The 22,760-nt window shown below is 35.1% G+C and overlaps 1 pseudogene across 1 annotated transcript; it reads left to right on the top strand.

Annotated features, from left to right (window-relative positions):
• The first annotated feature begins 7,708 nt into the window (after positions 1 to 7,708).
• Positions 7,709 to 21,991, top strand: LOC114300757 (pentatricopeptide repeat-containing protein At5g04780, mitochondrial-like; annotated as a pseudogene). Its single transcript, XR_014365434.1, has 10 exons — positions 7,709 to 8,016; positions 8,162 to 8,230; positions 8,399 to 8,539; positions 8,798 to 8,896; positions 9,051 to 9,123; positions 15,536 to 15,621; positions 16,599 to 16,681; positions 16,916 to 16,975; positions 17,898 to 18,082; positions 19,108 to 21,991. The product of XR_014365434.1 is annotated as a pentatricopeptide repeat-containing protein At5g04780, mitochondrial-like (transcript).
• Positions 21,992 to 22,760: the final 769 nt, after the last annotated feature.

Below are 22,760 nucleotides of genomic sequence, written 5' to 3'. Positions count from 1 at the left end.
GGTTAAATAAGTATATTTTTTGACTTTTTTTATATTATGTGTAGAAAAAATAGAGAGAAGATATTGATTGATGTGACATAAAAAAATAAAAAGATGAAATAAGTACACTTTTTTAGTTTAACCAAACTTGACCTTACTATTGTGGGAGTATTGTTTTTGAACGGAGCACAACTCTACAAGTATCAAATTCTCGTTGGTCAAAAAAAAATTAAAAAAATATTTCGAGGAAATAACAATTCAGGATATATTTTGAAAATTAATTACAAATTAGTGATAAAATCTATAAATATTAACAATTAAAATCATAAGTATTTTTATGAATTTATAATTATTTTTTGAAATCACCACTGTGTATAGCAATTTTTCAAAATATTTTTTTAGAGCGGGTTCAATCTTTTTCAAGGTCCAAAACAAGCTTCTAATATGAAATTTTTATACATATATATAAATGGCTCAAATTAAAATTTTAATATGAACTGATATTTGAATTAGTTTTTGACAGAATCAAATTAGTTGGTAATTTAAATTTTTTAAACTTTCACATTTTTAATTGTAAAATTACTAATCATGCTTTTTTTAATCAACTTATCGACCAAACTCATTTAATTTTTCTTATAACATAATTCACTAAATGTATGATTTAATCGATTTAAATTTGAAACATTTCTTTTCTTATAAATAATTGTAAGTAATAACTATAATCAATAATATTCTATATACAATTCATATATTCGGAAAAATAACCATCAATTAGTTTTAGATAATTCACTGTATCAATAAAAAAAATTTAGAGGTCCTTTTTAACCAGTATAATAACAAAAAAAATAAAACTTATGTGAAATTTTTTCAAGTTTTTGTTTTTTTTTGTCACTACTTTTCGGGTTCCAAAGCAATCGTTTGCGTCGCTTGTGCCTAAAGCTGGCACTGTTTAAGAGATATCTTAAAAATATATAAAATTATAAATATTTTATATTATTTGTTCAAAAATTGATAATCTCCAGAATTGTTATTAGCTTGGCCAACTTTTTTAAATTATTATAGAACTTTACGTGCAAGTCGAATCACAAGTCAGTTTATATTAATGATTTAATAATGATTGATATCTTTCTTGTTTTTTTTAAACTCCACAACTCTCTGTAAATTTCAACTATGGATAGGGTGGGTTTCATGTATACGTAATTGGATCTTACACATAAATCAATAATTAAGATCTAAAGACAGTTATAGGTTCCAACAAAAGGAATTCAAAGCATTTTTAAGAATCTGTTTGGCAATCATTTTATTTTTAATTTTTAATTTATATTTACAAAAATTTTAAAAATTACCATAAAGACAAATTGGTTACAAAACAAAAAAAAAAAATAAATCCAAACAAAATATCACATCAAAACTCATAATCATTTCACTTTTTCTTTCACAAACATCACATCCAACCACAAAAAAAAACTCAACTATCTTCCCAACACAAAAAAAATATCTTCAATAATATCTTACAACTAAAAAAATTACAAAAAAACTCACTTCCCAAACACTCACAAATTGTTGTCTCAGTTTGTAAATTTGAGAAAAAAATGTAAATTCAAAAAATAAGTTTACGTTGGTTTTTAAACAGAAATTTAAAATTTTGACTAACAAATTTTTTTTTTCAAATAATGGTTTTTTCATTTTTTTTTAAATAATTTTTTTTAATTATTTTTTTCAATTATAATGTGTACGATCCCATTGTCATAAATAATAAAAAATAAATATAAATATTTTAGGCATGAACAAACATATTTTTTAGTTTATATTTTTAAATTTTTTAAAATATTTTATTCAAAACAAACGCGTTTATAGTTTATATTTTTTAAAAAATAAATAAAAATTAATTTATAAAATTTTTATAAACATAAACGGTATTAAATACTACCTTAATGATTTATAGGTCAACTGTGTTTACAAAGAGTGTTAATAGATGGCCACTTATTAACTAAGCAACCATGTTTATATAATTGAGAATTCTATTATACATTCTCCCTATTATTTAGTTATTTGATTTTTTTTCTTTAGTTATTATTAATTTTTTTTAATTATAATATTATTTTGAAATATTTGATTATACTTTATTTATGTTAGTTTATGAATTTTTTTCTTTTTCTATAATTATGATTTAAAAAATATAAAATTATATATATTTTTTTTTCTGTATCATAGTCTTTTCTAAATATAAAATATACTAATAACTGAAGTGGTCTTCCTAGTCACAGAAAACAAAAAATATTAATAATTATAAGATAGGGTTCATTTTGGAAGTGGATTGCCTTTTTGATTTTTTAGTTTGTTTAGTTTAGGGTTAAAAAATCTCGTTTAGAATGGACTTTTTGACTTTTTAACTTTTGTGAGATAAAAAATGTAATAATTTTAGATTAAATGTGATGTTTTGTCTTATTAAACTATTTTTTTTTTCTTTTGTGACTATTTTAATCAAAAAAAACCCTACGCCTATCTTCCCAAATGAGCACATAATAAGGTGAAATGAGATATGTGAATCACATAGAAATGAAGTACATCTTTCACTTACATTATAGGGGTTGCTTACTAAAGTGGTCGTAGAGCATCAACTTACTTAAATTTTATCTTAAAATATTATTAAAAATTTTATTTCTTATTTTAGAAATTACTTTTTTATTTATTTTTCCCAACAAACTCCTTATTTTTTCTCTATTTTATTAAAATAATCTTTTCAATTATTTTTAAATTTGAATTTTTTTTAATAATAAAATAATTAAACAATATCTTTGAAGTCAAGAATGGGGGTTTTTATAGCACTGCCTTTGAAGTGAATTAATTATAGAATAAAGCAGCAAAAGCAAAGGCAGGGCCCGAATGTCCGGGGGGTCGACCGGCTGGATGTCCCCGTGGACAATCGGTTAGGTCATTTTTTAGCATTTTTCTTTTTCAGCTATAGGGCACTCACGGACATCTGGGTAGATGTCCGAGGGGACGTCCAGGGGAACATCTAGGGGACTTCTCCTTCATGTTTTCAACGAAATAAAATAAGAATTTATCAGATATAAGGAAGCTACAGATTGCCTACAAATAAGAAGTCACTGTAGCAATCATAAATTTAAGAGATAGTATAAGGGATTTGTTGGAGAAGAATTTCTGAAAAATTAACCCTTATAATAGCAAGGGAACTGATAGGGATGCTCTTACTAGTTACAAAAACCGAAAACTATTAATAATTATAAGATAATAAGGTGGAATGAGATATGTAGATCACATAGAAATTAAGTACATCTTTCACTTACATTATTGGGGTGTTCACAGATGGGATTGGATAGATTGAAAAAAAATCAATTCGCATCCATCCACTAAGGGATGCGGATTGAGCAGACTGTCTAGGTTGACATACATTGTAGATCAATGGGGGAGTTACGGGCCGATCCTATGGACCGGTCTTATTACCCAATAGGTTCTACCCAAAAAAATCAAACAATATTTTCATTTTTACCTCTAGACTCAACATTGCAAATTTATCACTAGTTTAAACAAATTTATCACTAATTTAAACAAATTTATCACTGATTTAAATAGATTTATCACATTCTTCATTAATACGCATACCTCTAAATCTCTTTTTACATATTCAATGGATCTGTTCAAATCTCATTCCTTCTCAACCCATTCTCTTTCTCTCTCTCTCTCTCTCTCTCTCTCTCTCTCTCTCTCTCTCTCTATCTCTCTCTCCTATTTTCTCTCTCTTTCTCATTCTCTCATTAATCTCATATTTGAATTGTCATCGCCGCCACCACTATCCATTGTCTTCCGCCATTCTACCGTCCACGTCGCGTAATCTTAGTGTGGACGATCTCACCATCCCTACATAGCTCGGCCAAGCAGGAAATCATCCATGTGTAGCTCGACGATGGTGGACTACAGCAGTTGTAGATCTAGACTTCGTAGTGAACATTCTCTTTGAATACGGTGACGATGGTAGTAGATTCTCTCTCTCTCTTCTCCCCGACCATCCATGGCGTAGATATGCTCGACCTCTCAGCCTTTGGATCTGGATTCGTAAATCTGGTTTCTTTATCTCTAGATCTGTGTAGAAATGTGCAGAAAGAGAGAGAGTGAGTTTTTTTTGTTTTTTTCATCTCCAAATCTGTGTAAAAAAATATAAGGGCAAAAACGGAATAAATAAAAATGTTCAGGACTTATAGGTAAAAAAGTCGCTATTAAGGACCTGTTGGATAATAATTCTTAAAAATAGAACTGGCCTATAAAAATCCCTAGATCAATTAGGTAATTTCGACTTTACTATTTTGAGCATTCGTGGTAATTATTTATTATTTTGGACACAAAATTTTTTATTCTTCATTTTCTATAATAAAAATAAAGTCTCAATGTTTATAATTTCATAAATAGTAAATATAATTACTAACTAAAATGTAGAGGTGAGCAGCGGATATACTGATCCACCAAAATCAACCGAACCGAATCGATCCGCCGCATTTTGGACGGATGCGTGATAATGAGCGGACGGTTGCGGATTGATTTTCTCCAATCCGCCAATCTGGCGGATAGATGGCGGATTTGAGATTTCTTTGGCCGCAACTGAACCGCCAAACCGCGAGTACCCCTAGTAATTCATAAGACTTTGTGTTTTCAATTTGTTTAAATATTCTGTTTGTGTTTTCAATTAAAAAAGAATTTAAATATTCTGTTGAAAAAGTTTTCAACTTGAATGTCTTTTTTGAATTGAAAAAAATAAACGTATTATTTATCTATATTTTTTGGTTTTTAAATCTATCTCTAAAAATAATAAATAGAAAATATGATATATGCTGGTTGGTTTTTGTTTTAAAAAACAGATATAGATGTAACAATACAGAGACATACAATCTCTACTACTGCTCTGTTCATGGTTTCGGTAGTTTGAATTGTTTTTATATTTGAAGTACCACAGACTATAATACTTTATGTGGATGCATGCTGTAATTGTAGTATGTGTATGAGATATGTAGTGATTGTGATATTCTAAAATTTCAAACTTTCTTATTTTAGATGAGGCATGCAGTGATTGTAATATTTTTTTAAGTCATTAACTATAATTCTTTTTTTTTTTTTTTGAGGAAGTGTACAAGTTGAATTATGTTGAAAATTTATAAAATTTAAACTGCCAAACCGATTCGCATCCATCCGCCAAACCGCCAATCCACTCAATCTACATCTGCCGAATTGGCGAATGGATGCGGATTGATTTTCTCTAATCCGCCAATCTGGCGGACGGATGGCGGATTAGAAATTCCGTGGCCGCAATCGACCCGCGTCCACCCCTACTAAAATGTCTTTTTTTAATGAGACAATTAGTAAAATGTCCCTCTCTAACTTTGTGTAGTAGAGGGTCCAACATTTTTTTTTATTAGTTAATGTCTTTTAACATTTTCACAGAAAAAATTTGACTAAGAGAAAATTTGCTTGACTTCACCTAACTCAGATTTTTTTTGAACTTCTCTATGAAATTAGAGAAATTTATTTATAAAAATTAAATTTTTTCTAAATCAGGGTCAAAATTTTTTGAGTCGGATAAATTTTTTCTAAATTGAATTTTCTCTATAAAAATGTTAAGGAAATTTAATTATTATAAAAATATTGTATGTTATTTATCTTATAAAATTTTAATATCAAAAACTTTAAAAAAATTATCTTTTTTTAATACACAAAGCATAAAAGAATAATATCAATTTTTTTAGTGATATTGACAAATCGAATTGGGCCAAATAGTCTCTCATCTCATTAATCCATCTGCTGGGACTATTAAAATCATTCCTCTTGGTTTAGTTTGAACTATTCAATTTTAATTGATCGGGTGATACTTCTAATTTACAAAATTACTTTACAGAAATTACAAAATTGAGGGCGGACCTTGCGAAATCTTTCTGCCAAAGGGCATACTAATAGTAATCTGGTGATTTTATTATGCGGAGCCACCTAGCCAGACCTTCTTCTCTATTTGCATATAAATTATCCTCGGAGTTTTTTTTTTAGGAATAGGTTAGAAGTTAATTTTTTTTTGAATAATGATTCATCCCCCTTTTCTCCCCACCCCCTTTGACCCCCTCTCTCTCTCATTGGTTACCTTTTCTTTTTCTTTTTCTTTTTTTTCTTGCTCCACCAATCACCCCCTGCCACGTGGCAAAGGGGTGACCCCAAAAGGAGATCCCAAGCATTATTCTTTTTTTTTTTAATTTTTAAATATATAAAAAAAATAGAGAGGAATGTTATATAAAAAAGGACAAAACACCAATCAATCTCAAATCTTAATTTGTTAAATTATTTAGTCCTGTCTTTTATTTTATAGACTAATAAATCCTATTTAAAATTTTTAATCTCACTATAGGCATTTTTCAGATTTTTCTCTTTTCCAAACATCAGCAACACTACCTGCATCAGTAACATCATCAAAACATTAACTACATTAGTAACATTAACTACACCAACATCATCAAAACATCATCAATATAACCAAACATCATTAACATCATCACACATCATCAACATCATCAAAACATTAACTACATTAGCAACATTAACTACACCAACATCATCAAAACATCATCAATATAACCAAACATCATTAACATCATCACACATCATCAACATCACCAACATCATAAAAAAAAAAAATCATCAAACATCATCAACATCACCAACATCATCGACATCAACTACAACTTCAACCTCATCGAACATCAGATCTCATACACTCCAATTCCCAGATCTCATAGGTGATGTTGCTCCGTTTTTTGGGAATCATGATTCGTTCTATGCCTCCTTTCCGAACCGAGAATTGGTGACCAATGTTGTAGTTCATCATCTGAGAATTGGGATTTATTTGAGATATGAGATTTGAGAATTGGTGACCTCTCCGCCTTCATGCTTCGTTCTAACATTGAACATCATCCACATCAACTATATCTTCAAACTCATCAAACATCAGATCTCATAAACTTCAATTCTTAGATCTCATAGTTGATGTTGCTCCAAGCGGGGATGTTACAGAAAGGGGGGCAAGAAAAAGAAGATGAAAGAATCAAGAGCCAAAAAAAATTTCTGAACACTAATTTTCTGGGAAAAGTGGAAGATTTTCTCGCTCAGCCTCACAATTTGATCTTATCTCTGCAAATGGGTTTTGGCAACCCTAGTATTATATAGCAGTGTTGGCCCATTGTTTAGTCTCTGTACCACATTGGTAATCACGACACTTTCTTGGCATCTAATCCTTGCTTAATTTTATTAAAATGGGTTTTGGCAACCCTAGTATTATATAGCAGTGTTGGCCCATTGTTTAGTCTCTGAACCACATTGGTAATCACAACACTTTCTCGGCATCTAATTCTTGCTTAATTTTATTAATTATTATATTAATTGATGATCTTGATAATGTTTGATGATTTAGTTGATGTTGGATGATGTTTTATGATGTTTGATGATGTTGTTCATGTTTGATGATGTTATTGATGTTTGATGAGGTTGAAGATGTAGTTGATGTTTGGTGATATTCACAATGATAATCATCAACTACATCAAGACTAAATGATTTAAGAAAAAACACTTAAGATTAATTAGAGTAACATTTGCTAAATAGTTTAAGAAAAAACACTTAGGATTAGTTAGAGTAACATTTGTTAAAATGGGATTTATAAGTAATTTTTTTTAAAATTAAAAAAAAAATCAAAAAAAAAAAAAAACGTAAATAGGCCTTATTATTTGAATTTTGCTAAAATTTGAACTTGAATTACCAGAAGAAGAAGGAAGTAGATCCATGTTCGATCTCTTCACTTGCACCTCCCTTTAGATCCCCCCATTCCATTCCACACTAAGCACCTAAAATTTCTCAGTTTTTTGTTTGATTCATTTCTCGCCTCCCACCTACGTTTGTGTTTCGTTTTCGTTGAATTGGATCCAAATACGGAGCAGAGGTTCAAATTCCATAATAAATCATGGGTTTGCTCTCAAACCCTCTGTTCCATGGTTGTCTCTTTCAACCTTTGCCTCCTCTTCTTTCTTCTCTTGGCTGTTCATTGCGTTTCTGCTCGGGCAATCAATCAATCAATACCAATCAATTAATTTCTATATATATGTATATATCTGAGTGTTGTGTTTTCTGGGTTTCAAGGAATTCGTGGATGAGACTAACAAGGATGAGTTAATTGGATCAGTCAAAGTTCTTGGCCGGCGTAGCAAAGTGAGTTAAAATGGGCACACAAAAAAATAAATAAATAAAAATTTGGGATTTGAATATCAGATTTTTCTGTTTACTTCATCAGCATTCCCATGTATTGGTGCCATAGATTTTGAAGTTCCAAGTTGGCTTTGCTGTACTTTTTCCATAATTATTGTTTTGTTGGACCAGATTGTTCTGAGTAAACTTGGTGATTCTATAAGCCACGACTTTGATCCCAAATCAGTTGATTTTGGTCTCAGTTCAGATTCTGATGGCCTCCGAATTTTTGATGCATTCTTTGCAAGTTTATCGATGATGGTTGTCAGTGAGGTTTGTTCATTTACCCCAAATTGTATATATATATATATATACTTGAAGTGCATTGCTAAAGATTCACACAACTTTCATAAGAATGACATCTGCCGACTGTCCTAACAATAAAACCCGGCCTCCGGCTGTTGACCATCTTAAGTAAATTTGCTTGCTTCTTTGTGATTTGCAATGAATTGCTGTGCTTGATAGCGTCATTTATCGGATAGTGTTAAACATTGATCGAATGAATGTTTTTAGTAATCTTTTTGTTGCTAGATTGGAGATGAGACTTTCATAATTGCAGCTCTTATGGCAATGCGTCACCCTAAATCAATTGTTTTGTCTGGTGCCCTTAGTGCCTTGTTTGTAATGACGGTTAGTTAACAATTTTTCTGGGTTTTATTTAGCAAATATTAATTGTGTATTCTCCTTCGATGTTTCTGACACCTTTTTGCACTTGTGGTGCACTATTGTCATGTAACTAACCTTATTTGTTGCCAATGTTGAATTTGTTTTCCATGTGAATTAGGTGCTTTCTGCTGGTCTTGGAATGATTGTGCTGAATTTGATAGCAAGGGAGCACACAAACAGTGCTGCTACAGGTGTATATTCTGAATTTCTAGGAAATACAGCTTTTCTCTACAAAGAACTCTTATGTTTGGATTTGGTTTAGTCTCCATTTCTTGATGTGTAGTTGTAGAATTGTGGTTTGGGCCTGCCTTTCTCCTTTATCATTGAAATACAGAAGTGCATGATAAATTTTAGATTCCATAGCCTATGATTAGATCATCAAATATGCTTTCAGGCCACTAAATAGTGTTTATTGATTAGGCTTATGGTTCTATTGTTGTTTTTGGTTGAGCTTCAATTGCATTGAAGAAATATTTGCCACTTCCACTTGCATGACATCCAATTGTTGTAAGGTTCTTCCTGGCTTTTATGAGTCTAGCTTGTCTTTTTGTCTGCATACTCCACATACTTGTTGGCATATTATAATCACCGAAAGTCTTAGTATTTTATTAGCCGAAAGGCACTTGGGTCTGTAATCATTGTGATGCCCTCAGGGATCATCTTGTAATTGTCTTGTTTGTAAACCCTAATCTTCATGTATAAATAAGGGGTGATATCTCATCATACCCTAAGCTGATTATTCAAAGCTTCATGGTATCAGAGCTGAACCTATAGGGTTTCGGCTCACCCTCGTTGGCAGACCTATTCACCAACAACACTCTAGGGTTCGAAGCTTACCTGGGTGGATCTGCCTTAGCCGTCTTCCTCAGTCGATCTTCCTCAGTCGATCTCCTCAACCGTCTTCCTCAGTCAATCTCCTCATCTCCTCAGCTCTCTCTCTCTGTCGCCATCGTCGCCCATCATCGACCATCGCTAGCTCATCGTCCCCGTCGCCAGCTCATCGTCACCATCGTCGGCCGTCAACTCTCTCTCTCTGTTCGTCCTCAGCTCGTCTTCCTCAGCCGTCTTCCTCGTCGACCTCCTCTGTCGATCGTCACTCGACCGACAGCACCGCAGCTCGGCGACCTCCTCCAGCCATTTCGTCGCTCGTCTTCTCTGTTCGTCCTCAGCCTCTGATCACTGTGGTCTATAAATATATATATATATATATATATAACTATATATATATCCGGCTCTATTTATATATATATATCAGGATATATAGTTATATATATATATAAAGACATGTATAAATAAATCAATTTAAACAAAAAAAAATAAATAAATAAATAAAAAAAAATAAAAAAAAAAAAATAAAAATAAATAAATAAAATAAAATAAAATGAAATAAAAAAAAATATATAGATATATATATTTAAAAAAAAAAAAAAAAAAAAAATCATCATTTCTTAATTTTTTTGTTATGTCTTTATAGTGGTCATTGTGCCTGTTATCTCACTACCACCTTCCGGGTTTGTGATTTCTACTAGTTTGTTGTGGGTTTGGTAGTATTGTATCCATGACAGATTCCACTAGTGTGTCCTCTTCGTCTCAAACACCAAAGAGTGAGAGTCTCATTCTACCTACTACCATGACTGAGAATCCCAACCCTAGTCTGAAAATCACCACCTCTCTATTTAATGGTCAGAACTACCTAGCATGGTCTCAAAGTTTGACTTTGTTTTTGAAAAGCAGAGGAAAGATGGGGGATGTTGATGGCAGGATACAGGCACCTAGTACCACTGACTCAGGTTATGACCAATGGGAGATTACTAACTCTTTGATTATGAGTTGGCTTATCCATTCGATGGTTCCAGAACTTGGTGAGGGCTACTTATCTATGGAGACTGCCCAGGACATTTGGGAGGCTGTGGCTGTTACCTATTCCCGCAAAGGAAATTTTTCACAGGCCTTTGAGTTGCGTCGCTCTATTGAAAGCACACTTCAGGGGGAGCAGACTGTTCTTCAGTACTTCACTTTCCTCACCAACGGCTGGAAACGCCTTGACCACCTGGAAGACTATAAGCCCGTTTGCCCTACTGATTCTGTCGGGTACAAGAAGTTCATTGCTCGGGAACGGGTCTTTAAATTTTTGGCCGGCCTAAATATGGAGTATGATCCAGTTAGGGGTCGAGTTCTGAGTATGGACACCCTTCCTTCACTACAGGAGGCATTTGCCTATGTACAAAATGAGGAAAGTCGTCGGTCAGCTATGATGTCCCCTGTCTCTGCTGACCGTTCCGCATTACTGTCTACTCCTCGAGATGGCCTCAGCCTGCCTCCTCCGTCTGCTGCTAAGGAGTCTGTATTCTGTGATTGTTGCAAGAAGCCGCGGCATACTCGTGAGACATGTTGGAAGCTTCATGGGACTCCATCTGGGGGTCGAGGTGATCGGTCAGGTTCTCGATGAGGTCGGTCAGGCCACTCTCGAGGACGTGGTTCCTATTCCCGGGCTCATCAGTCTAGTGCCGTGGATACCCTTGATTCTAATTCCACTTCTGTTACCCAAGCTTCTGATACTGAGTTGGAGGATGCTTTGCGCCAATTGTTGGACCGCCGATCTTCTACTGCTCTCAGTACCGCTTCCTCGTCCTTTGCCCGCTCAGGTAACTTAGCATCTGTTCCTTGTGCTTTCCTGTGTCATACATCTTTGCCTTGGATTATTGATTCTGGTGCCTCAGATCATATGTCTGGCTCCCCTGATCTTTTTTCTGCCTATAAGCCCTCTTCAGGTCAGGACAAAGTTAGGATTGCCGATGGAACTGTTTCTTCCATTTCTGGAAAAGGTTTAGTCCAAGTCACTCCCACCATGCATCTATCTTCTGTTCTCCATGTTCCCAAGTTTTCTGTTAATCTGTTATCCTTAAGTCGTCTTACCCAGGATTTGAATTGTTGTGTGACGTTTTTTCCTGATCATTGTCTTTTTCAGGACCTTGTCACGGGGAGGATGATTGGCAGTGGTAGTGCAGAAAATGGTCTCTACTTCCTAGATCAACCGGACAAACTTGCTTATTCTTCCACCGCGTCTTCTACTACCCCCGCTGATGTATGGTTGTGGCATCGGCGTCTTGGGCATCCCTCATTTCATTTACTTAAGCATTTATTTCCTTCTAGTTTCGCAAATCATCATGTGTCTGACTTTCTTTGTGAGTCTTGTCAACTTGGAAAACAACATAGAGCTTCTTTTGCTCCCAGTTTGAATAAAAGCTTAGTTCCTTTTTCATTAATACATTCTGATGTTTGGGGTCCCTCTCGTGTTCTGTCTGTGAAAGGTCATCGCTGGTTTGTTACATTTATTGATGATTTTTCTCGTGCTACTTGGGTGTATCTCATGAAAGATAAGAGTGAAGTTTTCTCTGTGTTTCGCACTTTTCATAAGATGATTTGTACTCAGTTTGGGGCCACTATCAAAATATTTCGTTCTGATAATGGCGGGGAATACATAGATTCTGGGTTAGGAAACTATTTCTCTACTCATGGCATTATCCATCAGACCTCTTGCACCAATACCCCTCAACAAAATGGGGTGGCCGAACGCAAGAATCGGCATCTTCTTGACATGGCTCGGTGCATGTGTTTTTTTATGAACGTGCCTCAACCCTATTGGGGCGACGCTGTTCTCACCGCTGCCCATCTTATTAATCGTCTCCCTACCCAGGTCTTGGACAAACAGGCTCCGCTTCACGTCCTCCTCGGTTCTCAGTCCTTGTTTTCTATTCCTCCCAAAATATTTGGTTGTGTCTGTTTTGTCCATAATCACTCTCCCTCTCGTGGTAAGTTGGACCCTCGCTCCCTCAAGTGTGTTTTCCTTGGTTATTCTCCTACTCAAAAGGGGTATAAATGTTACCACCCTTCCTCCCGTAGGTGGTTTGTGTCCATGGATGTCACTTTCTTTGAATCCCAGTCCTATTTCTTGTCCTCTCCGGTGTCACCGTCCTCATTTCCGGGGGAGCCTTGGTGTGAAGTGAGTCCTGTGTCTCCTATGGTAGAAGTGAGTCCTGTGCCTCCTATGGTAGAACCAGTTATTCTTGCACCCCCCTCTTCTACTGGAACTATAGAACCCACTGTCACCAAGAATAAGGATGGGCATGTTTATGTCCGGGACATCGACAGAAAACAAGTTAACTGGATACAAGGGACTGTTTCTGCTACTCCACTGCCATCTCCTGCTTCTGATGAGAGTCCAGGTAACTTTGAATCTCGTGAGTCCATTGATCTTGATGTTCCTATTGCCAAAAGGAAGGGTGTGAGATCTTGTACTCAACATCCTATCTCACAGTTTGTATCATACTCTCATTTGTCATCCTCATATAGAGCGTTTGTGTCCAATATTTCCTCTGTTAGCATTCCTAACCATTTTCAGGATGCTCTTGCTATCTCTGAATGGAAACTAGCCATGATTGAGGAAATGAAAGCACTTAGAAAGAATGGCACTTGGGAATTGACTGAGTTACCTACGGGCAAACGACCTGTGGGCTGTAAATGGGTATATACTGTGAAACACAAAGCAGATGGGTCTATTGAGCGTTACAAGGCAAGACTTGTGGCAAAAGGGTTTACTCAGACATATGGCATTGATTATCAGGAGACCTTCGCACCCGTGGCTAAAATGAATTCAGTCAGAGTACTTCTCTCTCTCGCAGCTAATTTAGATTGGCCGCTTTATCAGTTTGATGTCAAGAATGCTTTTCTCCATGGTGACCTCGAAGAAGAAGTATATATGGACATTCCTCCGGGTTTTGAGGATCATCAAACAGAAGGGAAAGTATGCAAACTTCGGAAGTCATTATATGGTCTCAAACAATCTCCAAGGGCTTGGTTTGAAAGATTCACTCAGGCTATGTTTAAATATGGTTTCAAACAAAGTCAGGCAGATCACACATTGTTTGTGAAACATTCCTCATGCGGTAAGATTACAGCGCTTATTGTTTATGTAGATGACATAGTTCTTACAGGCAATGATAGTGAGGAAATACCTCTGTTGAAGAAATACTTAGCCAAAGAATTTGAAATCAAAGACTTGGGAAGCTTGAAGTATTTTCTGGGAATTGAAGTTGCTCGCTCTAAGGATGGGATATTTATCTCACAGAGAAAATATGTGCTTGACCTGTTGAAGGAAACTGGGATGCTTGGCTGCAAGGCATGTGCCACCCCACTGGAACCCAATCAAAAATTGGGAGATGATGAAGGAGGAGAAGTTGTGGATAGGGGGAGCTATCAACGATTAGTGGGTAAGCTCATTTACCTATCTCACTCCCGTCCTGATATTGCTGTTGCTGTCAGTGTAGTTAGTCAGTTTATGCATGCTCCTCATCAGATTCACTTTGAGGCTGTCATGAGAATCTTGAGGTATCTGAAGTCTGCTCCTGGTAAGGGTCTGTATTTTTCAAAGTATGACCATCTTCGTGTAGAAGCCTATACAGATGCTGACTGGGCCGGGTCAGTAACTGATAGGAGATCAACGTCAGGGTATTGCACATTTGTCGGCGGCAACCTAGTTACTTGGAGGAGTAAGAAACAAAATGTGGTTGCCAGGTCAAGTGCAGAAGCTGAGTTTAGAGCTATGGCACAAGGTGTGTGTGAACTTTTATGGATCAAATTATTGTTGAGTGATCTAGGTATTGCTCAGACGGACTCCATGCGGTTATATTGTGATAATAAGGCCGCCATCAACATTGCTCACAATCCAGTTCAACATGACAGGACAAAACATGTTGAGATTGATCGCCAGTTCATTAAGGAAAAACTCACTAGTGGTACCATTTGTACTCCTTTTGTTCAGTCTGGTGAACAACTTGCTGACATTCTCACCAAGGGAATTGAGAATAAACCGTTTCATGACATATTAGGCAAGCTGGGCATGAGAGATATCTTCGCACCAGCTTGAGGGGGAGTGTTGGCATATTATAATCACCGAAAGTCTTAGTATTTTATTAGCCGAAAGGCACTTGGGTCTGTAATCATTGTGATGCCCTCAGGGATCATCTTGTAATTGTCTTGTTTGTAAACCCTAATCTTCATGTATAAATAAGGGGTGATATCTCATCATACCCTAAGCTGATTATTCAAAGCTTCAATACTATTGTTTCAATTTAATTTTCTTACGTTACCCTTAGTCCTGTCACTTTTTAGTGTGTTCACGTTTGACTTTATTGTACAGTTATTTTAACAAAAATGCTTTAGACCACTAATTAGTGGTAGCTCTAATGATGTGGTAGTGGGTCGCACCCGCTGCCACATGTGTTTTGTGCTTTGTTTTTTTTTTTTTTCTTTTTTTTTTCAATTGCCACCTCACTAGTGGTGGGGTTAGTGATGATAAATTAGTGGTCTATAGCATTGCTCTTATTTTAATGCTCATACTTCTTTCCTATGCAAGGGGAAAATGATCCAAAATGAGAACATTTGAATGTTCAAATCTTACCTAAGAAACTGAAGTTTTACATTGCATTTTGTAAATGGTTTTGCAAATTAAATTTTCCAGTTGGATTTCTTGTGCTAGTAGTGCATGTAAGAATAGTCACCCAAAAAAAAATGCATGTAAGAAGTTGTCATTTTTTGCTGCAGTTCTTTATGCCTTTTTTGGCATGCGATTACTTTATATTGCTTGGAGATCAGACTCAAAAGCATCTCAGAAAAAAGAAATAGAGGAAGTATGTTTTTCTTACTCAGTATGCTTATCATTTTTTTAAGACATGATGCCTATAAACAAAGCATGTCCAAAATCCGGCATGCATATTTGAACAAAATCCCACCTCATGAACAATCTTGTGTAAACAAATTTAAGCTAAAACCTATTCCATAACATAGTCACAAACAATCTTAGGCTCCGTTTGATTGTCCGGATTGGATATAAGGGTTTGAGAAGAATATGTAATACCTAAGGATAAAGATGAGATATAATATGTTGTAGGATATGAGATGGATTATATATACTGTAGGGTCACTTATATTATGTTTGATTAAGATAGGATATAGGATGGGATAAGAGGAGAATAATTATTTTTGACCTTTGGATGAAAGACTCCCTATATCCGACAGTGGGGGATATACAATACCATGGAAGGGGGGTTGGTATTGCATATCCCCCACTTTTGGGGGATATACTATCTGGACTCGCTATATTCGGAGTAGCCAAACACGGGATATTCGGAGTAGCCAAACACGGGATATAGGGAGACAAGAAAACATGTAGGACCCACCTCATATTATATCCGGTCTCTCCTCATATCCGCCCCTTGTATACCCCTAACAAACAGGGGGTATGGGGAATGAAGAAAAGATTTTTGGGGCAATTTGTGGGCTCTTCAGGTATTGTGAACAATACCCATGAACAATAGCCTTCATGGTTTTGTAATCTTTTGCAAGCTAGGGTTGAAGATTGAAAGGGAATGGGTTTAGGATTATAGAAAATAGCCTAAAAAGGGTGACATGATAGATCTGGTTATGGGGATTTTGGAGGCAAAAAGATCAAAATTTTAAAGAGAAAGAAAAGAAGGAAAAACTTTTGGTATCGTACCAAGATTCCATAGGTATCACATGCCTACGATTGCTTCGCACATTCCCAATGATTTTTTCAAAACTTGATACAGTATTTATACCCAAGCCAATGCTGATTTCATATATTCAGTTGGAAGAGAAGCTTGAGACCGGACAAGGGAAAACAACAGCCCGCCATTCTTGTCTAGATTTTGTACTCCCATATTCTTGGAGGTATGTCGTATGTCAGTGTCATTTTGGTGGAATGAAAAATCAGGTTCTTCCCCCATTTTTGTTGTTTATTTTTTGAGCACCAAGTGAATCAGATTTAAAGCAATTTTTTTTGTGGGTTTTTAAGCTATTACTTTTGGGGGATTTTTATGTCCATCATCACTTGTGCTTTGTTGGATCCTCATAAATTAAATCATGATTGAATTTTATGCCCTCTCAATATCACTTTGCCTGCAGTCATTTATTTTAACCTTTCTAGCTGAGTGGGGGGATCAGAGCCAGATTGCAACAATTGCTGTAAGATAATCTCCTTTTCCATGAAACTTAATTGAATAATATATATATATTTCCATTTTCTATTAGTGAGATTTGACCCAAAGCTCCATCTCCAAACACACAATGGGAAAAAAATAAAATTGTTGAGTTGAATTGGACATTTCTTATCTGCATGCTATCATTTTTGCTCACATATTTTAGTTTTTTAATTTATCAAGAGCAAATTGGGAGTTGAAACTCGGGAGGGATCCATTTGCACCTGGTGTAAAAAAAATTATTCTTACACTCAATAACTTTTGTTATCCTCACCTTTTGCAATCTCACTGTTGAATTTCATGCTTATCTTATATATTTAATGGGTGCCAAATTTCAGATCAACTGGGGACCAGAGTTAGGTGACTTGTATTTTTGTATGTAACTTTAATTTGAGAGCTATATGGATGAGGTAGCTCTTGATCTTTGATTGACCTGAAATTTGGCAAGCATTAAACACGAGCATGAAGCCAATGTAGAATAGAAAAAACCAACATAGCAAACCTTTAATGGATCATATACATGAAATAGGGAAACTTTGTCTTTTCTTGTTTCTAAATTTTGTGCAATGCAATTGAGAAAAAGGCTCAAGGCATTAATTTAGAAAATAGTTTTTGGATGAAGAATAGAAAAAACCAACATAGGAAACCTTTAAGTTGTTTCTACTTCTACTTGTTTAAATATTTATGCTTGTTTATCGATAAATTTATCCTACAAGGAGCTTTGGATTTTATTCTAAGTATCTAATCAAACAATTTTCTTCCAGTTAAATATCTTTTAGGGGAATCGGAATTTAATTCAAAATGGAAGACTTAGTTACTACTTCCTTAACCATCAACAAAGGTCTAAAAAGAAATTCTTGTACGAATGTTATACTTGTGTCAGGAATTTACATTTTGTGATTTTGCAGCTCACTACGCACAAAAATGCGATTGGAGTTGCTTTGGGTGCTACACTGGGACACACCATCTGTACATCTCTGGCAGTGGTGGGAGGAAGAATGCTTGCATCCAAGATCTCACAGAAAACAGTCGCAGCAGTTGCTGGCTTGCTTTTCTTTGGTCTTTCCTTATCTTCCTATTTCTATCCTCCTTTGTAACCAATTGAACTGTCGGCTGACCTCACTTTTAGAAGAAATGTCACTGTTCTGATATGTTCACTAGGAAAAGGAAAATTACACTCCATTTGGTTCGACATGATATATTCTTTTGTACAATACAAGCATATGAAAATATGTAAAATGGCTTCCTTTCGATTTCTTTACTGGCCAAATATATTGACGAATGTGAACTTGTGTCTGGTGTCGATTTCTTCTAATTTTTGTTACTTTCAGTTGTCGATAAATGTGAACTTGTTAAGTTTTCATTGTTCCCTACCAAATTGTCATACATGAAATCATGGATTCATGGTACCTAATAAGGTCCTTAATTGCTCTGTTTGGTTAGACAGAAAACGATGTTGGAAAGTGGAAGCACTAGAAAGTAAATTGAATGCAAGGAATAGCAAGGTAGTTTAAGAAGTTTTTCTTTTATTTGTGTAAATTATATTTGTAGAAAGCTCAATGTTGGCGAAGTGATAAAGTGGGAAACTATTTAGTGGTGACCAATGTTAAACGCAAAAAATAAAATAAAATGAGGTTATTATTTTTTTGAAGGAGCTGCTATTTTTATTCCATCTTGTTTTAAATATATTCTTATTTTGTGTTGATTATACATAATTATTATTTTCCCCTCATTTTGCGCTAAATATACTGTATAATAAGGATAAAGAAAAGAGTGAATTTAGAGAAAAGTGGAGTGAGAATAGGGATTTTTTTTTTATTAGATTTTTTTTTTTTTGTGTGTGTGTATTTTATATATTTTTTTAAAAATGATAGCTTAAGAATTAAATAAAAGTTATTATTAATATTTGAATTAGCGGCGAGGATATCAATGGGATGGAGGAGCTATGTGTGGTTACTTTTGCAATCGCGTAGTATTAAGTTGTTCTCACTTTCTTCCTCTTCTTTCTTTCACCAGAAACATCATCAACCTCACTTCCTATGAAATTCACCACTTCCAATCGTATTGTCTGATTCACTCCTCATCATCGTCACTACGCATTGACGACCCACAACCCAGATTGTTGAATTCTTCGGTTGATTTGAATCTGAGGAACGAATTCTCTATCGAGATCATTCATGCTAAACTAATCAAGAACGGTTCTCTTCTACAACCACGAGATGGAAACTACATTTTGAATCTTTATGTGAAGTCCCGGCATTTGGGTCATGCACAAAGACTGTTCGATGAAATTCCTCACAGAGACGTCCAAACATGGACCATTATGATTTCGGGTTTTGCTCGAAACGGTTCTCATAGAATGGCAGTGGATCTCTTTTCTAAGATGCGTGAACAGGGTGTTGTCCCTAATCAATTCACTTTTTCAAGCATTTTCAAGTGCTGTTCTAGTTTGAACGAGCTTCGAGTGGGTAAATCAATTCATGGGTCGATACTACGTTATGGGATTGATTTGGATGCCGTGCTGGCAAACTCTATTCTCGATTTTTATGCAAAGTGCGGGTTCTTTGATTATGCAGAAGAGCTATTTGAATCAATGGCTGAAAAAGATACTGTGTCATGGAATATAATGATTGGTGCATATATAAAGATTGGAGAAATGGACAAGTCTATGAATTTGTTCAAACAGTTGCCCTTCAAAGATGTTGCAAGCTGGAATACGATCATAGATGGCCATCTTCGAAATGGGTTTGAAAGAATTGCATTGGATCTTCTCTATCTGATGGTGGAATTTGGATCAGTATTAAACAATGTCACTTTCTCCATAGCTTTGGTCTTGGTTTCTTCTTTGTCTATACTTGAATTGGGGAGACAAATCCATGGTAGGGTGCTGAGGATTGGAATCCACAATGATGGTTTCTTAAAGAATTCACTGATTGATATGTATTGTAAATGTGGACAGATGGAGAAGGCATTGGTAGTTTTCCGAAATTCGGCCCTAGATTTCAGAACAAGAAATTCCAAGATTTCTAGTGATGAAGATGAATCTGTTGCTGCATCTATTTCTTGGAGTTCAATGGTTACTGGGTATATTCAAAATGGTAGGTTTGAAGATGCTTTGAAACTTTTTAATACTATGGTTTGTGAACACATTGAGGTGGACAAGTTCACCCTCACAAGCATTGTTTCGGCATGCGGAAACTCTGGGCTTTTGGATTTTGGTCAACAGATCCATGTCCACATTCTTAAAACTGGGCACAAACCAGATGTTTTCTTGGGTTCATCCATGATCAATATGTACGCAAAATGTGGAAGGTTAGTAGATTCTTGGACGATTTTCAGACACACTAATGTTCAGAATGTCGTGTTATGGACTTCAATGATATCTAGCTGCGCTTCACATGGGGAAGGCACGGAGGCCATTCGGCTTTTTGAGTTGATGCTCAATGAGGGGATTAGACCAAATGAAGTGACTTTTGTTGGGGTTTTAACCGCATGCAGTTATGCCGGTTTGTTCAAAGAAGGCTGCAAATATTTTAAGTTAATGAAAGAAGTTTACGGCATCAAGCCTTCAGTTGAGCATTTCACATCCATGGTAGATCTTTTTGGTCGTGCCGATCGGTTGGATATGATAGAGGGTTTTATTTATGAGAACGGTATCTCTCATCTAAGTGCTGTATGGAAATCATTTCTATCTTCCTGCCGAGTTCATAGAAACATTGAGATGGCTAGTTGGGTTTCTGAAAAACTACTTGAACTTGAACCGTTTGAAGCCGGACCTTATGTTTTGTTATCGAACACTTGTGCAACCGGTCTTAGATGGGAAGAGGCAGCTAAATTGAGGGCTTTGATGAAAGAAAGGGGAGTTAGGAAAAGCCCTGGTCAATCTTGGATCCAATTGAAGAACAAAGTCTACACTTTTGTTATGGGAGATAGGTCTCATCCACAGGAATTTGAAATTTATACTTACTTGGACAAGCTAATCAAAAAGCTAAAGGAAATTGGGTATTCGATTGATGTAGATATGGTGATGCAGGATGTAGAAGATGAGCAGAAAGAATTGCTTTTAGGGTTCCATAGCGAGAAACTTGCAATTGCTTATGGTCTTCTTAGCACTAGTTGTGGAACACCTATTCGGGTTATGAAGAACCTCCGAGTTTGTACAGACTGTCATAACTTCATCAAGTATACTTCTTATCTTTTGAAGAGGGAAATAATTGTCAGAGATATTCATCGGTATCACCATTTTAGGGATGGGAAATGTTCTTGTGCAGACTACTGGTGAATAAGACTAGTGACTAGTCTATGCATATGATCTACAAGTTATGAATCATTCTAATATGCCTGATTTGGTTGCCATCACTGAGAGACCAATTGTATTGATCCAAATCTTAGGATTGAGGTGGAGGCTGTCTGGTATCAAATGCTGATGAAATTTTTACAAAACCCACAAACTTCGGTGGTAGATGGTGGTAGTCAATTTTAAGGGAGAGGGATTTTGATGGTTGAGAGTTGCAGGGGAGATGGATTTTGCTTGGGGGAAGAAGAAGAAGAAGATGAAGAAGAAGCAGATGGACCCTTAATTTCCTATGTTTCTCTCTTTGATAGCTCTAATCCTAAAGTGATTCAAGTTGGGTTTGGAGGTAGGACAATGCAGAAGCAATGAATCATGGTTGCAGAAGTAGTTCTATGGTTAACGAGAGAGAAAAAGGGATGAGAAGGTGAGAGAGAGAGAGAGAGGAATCGTTCCATGGTTGATGAGGGAGGTGTCTGGCTGCTAATGGTGGTGGCCATAGTCGTGGGAATTGTTTCAGCTGGTGGCGAGGAGGTAGCGAGGGGCTGTTGTTGTGGTGGCCATACATGTTGGTCTTGTGCGATATTTATAAATTTAATTAGTTTCTATTACTTTATTATATCATCTTGTGATTAATTTAGATCTCAACCACTATTACATTTTTTGGGCATTATATATATTCTTTTCATAAAGGATAATGCAGCTTATTTATGTCAAAGAGGGCTTTTTTATTGGTTTTATTTTTTTTAATTGTTTTTTTTGATATTTCTTTCTTTCTTTTTTTTTTTTTTTTTTTGGGAGGGGGTTTGTAGAATCTTAAATAAAATTGATGCCATTGGGAGTTGAGTGGGTTTTTTTAAATATTTTTTGTGAGTGAAAAAGGTTGAATGAAAATGTCATGCACTATCGTAGTGAAGTTTTTCTTTTTAAGGTAGTGGTTTCTTATAACCTAATGCAACCTTGAAATTGGTTTTAACAGGTACATTGAGGGGCAAAAAATGGTGTAGGATGTATAATTTTTTTTTTCGATTTTTTTTTTTTTTGATTTTCTTTAATGTCACTGATTAAAAGTGTAATTTTAATTTTGCAGGAAAATGTAAATTTTATAAAATTATAGGAGACAAGTGCCATTAACCCAAAATGTAATATTATCTTATGTTTGTATTATATATATGAGAAAAGGTTGTTTTCATATAGATTTGAAGGTTGTTAGTAGTACTTGCAGTACTTTTTTTTTATTTTGATTATTTAAGTGGTTCATCTTTTAAATTCTACATATATTTGTAAAAGACAAAAAAAATTAAATTGATCAAACAATCACACAGATGTAATTATATAATTTTGTCATATTTATTTTTAAAAAATAAATGTAGTCATCTAATTTAAATATTACATCTTTTATTTTTTTAAAGACTTGCATAAAAAAATTAAACTTAAACTATCAATATATCTTAATAGTTGTATTTAATTCCCAATCAAA

This window comes from Camellia sinensis, chromosome 1, assembly GCF_055761805.1.
Source record: "Camellia sinensis isolate YWXY chromosome 1, ASM5576180v1, whole genome shotgun sequence".
Taxonomy (NCBI): domain Eukaryota; kingdom Viridiplantae; phylum Streptophyta; class Magnoliopsida; order Ericales; family Theaceae; genus Camellia; species Camellia sinensis.
Note: the sequence above shows the minus strand (reverse complement) of the source record. Positions and strands in the feature narration are given on the sequence as shown.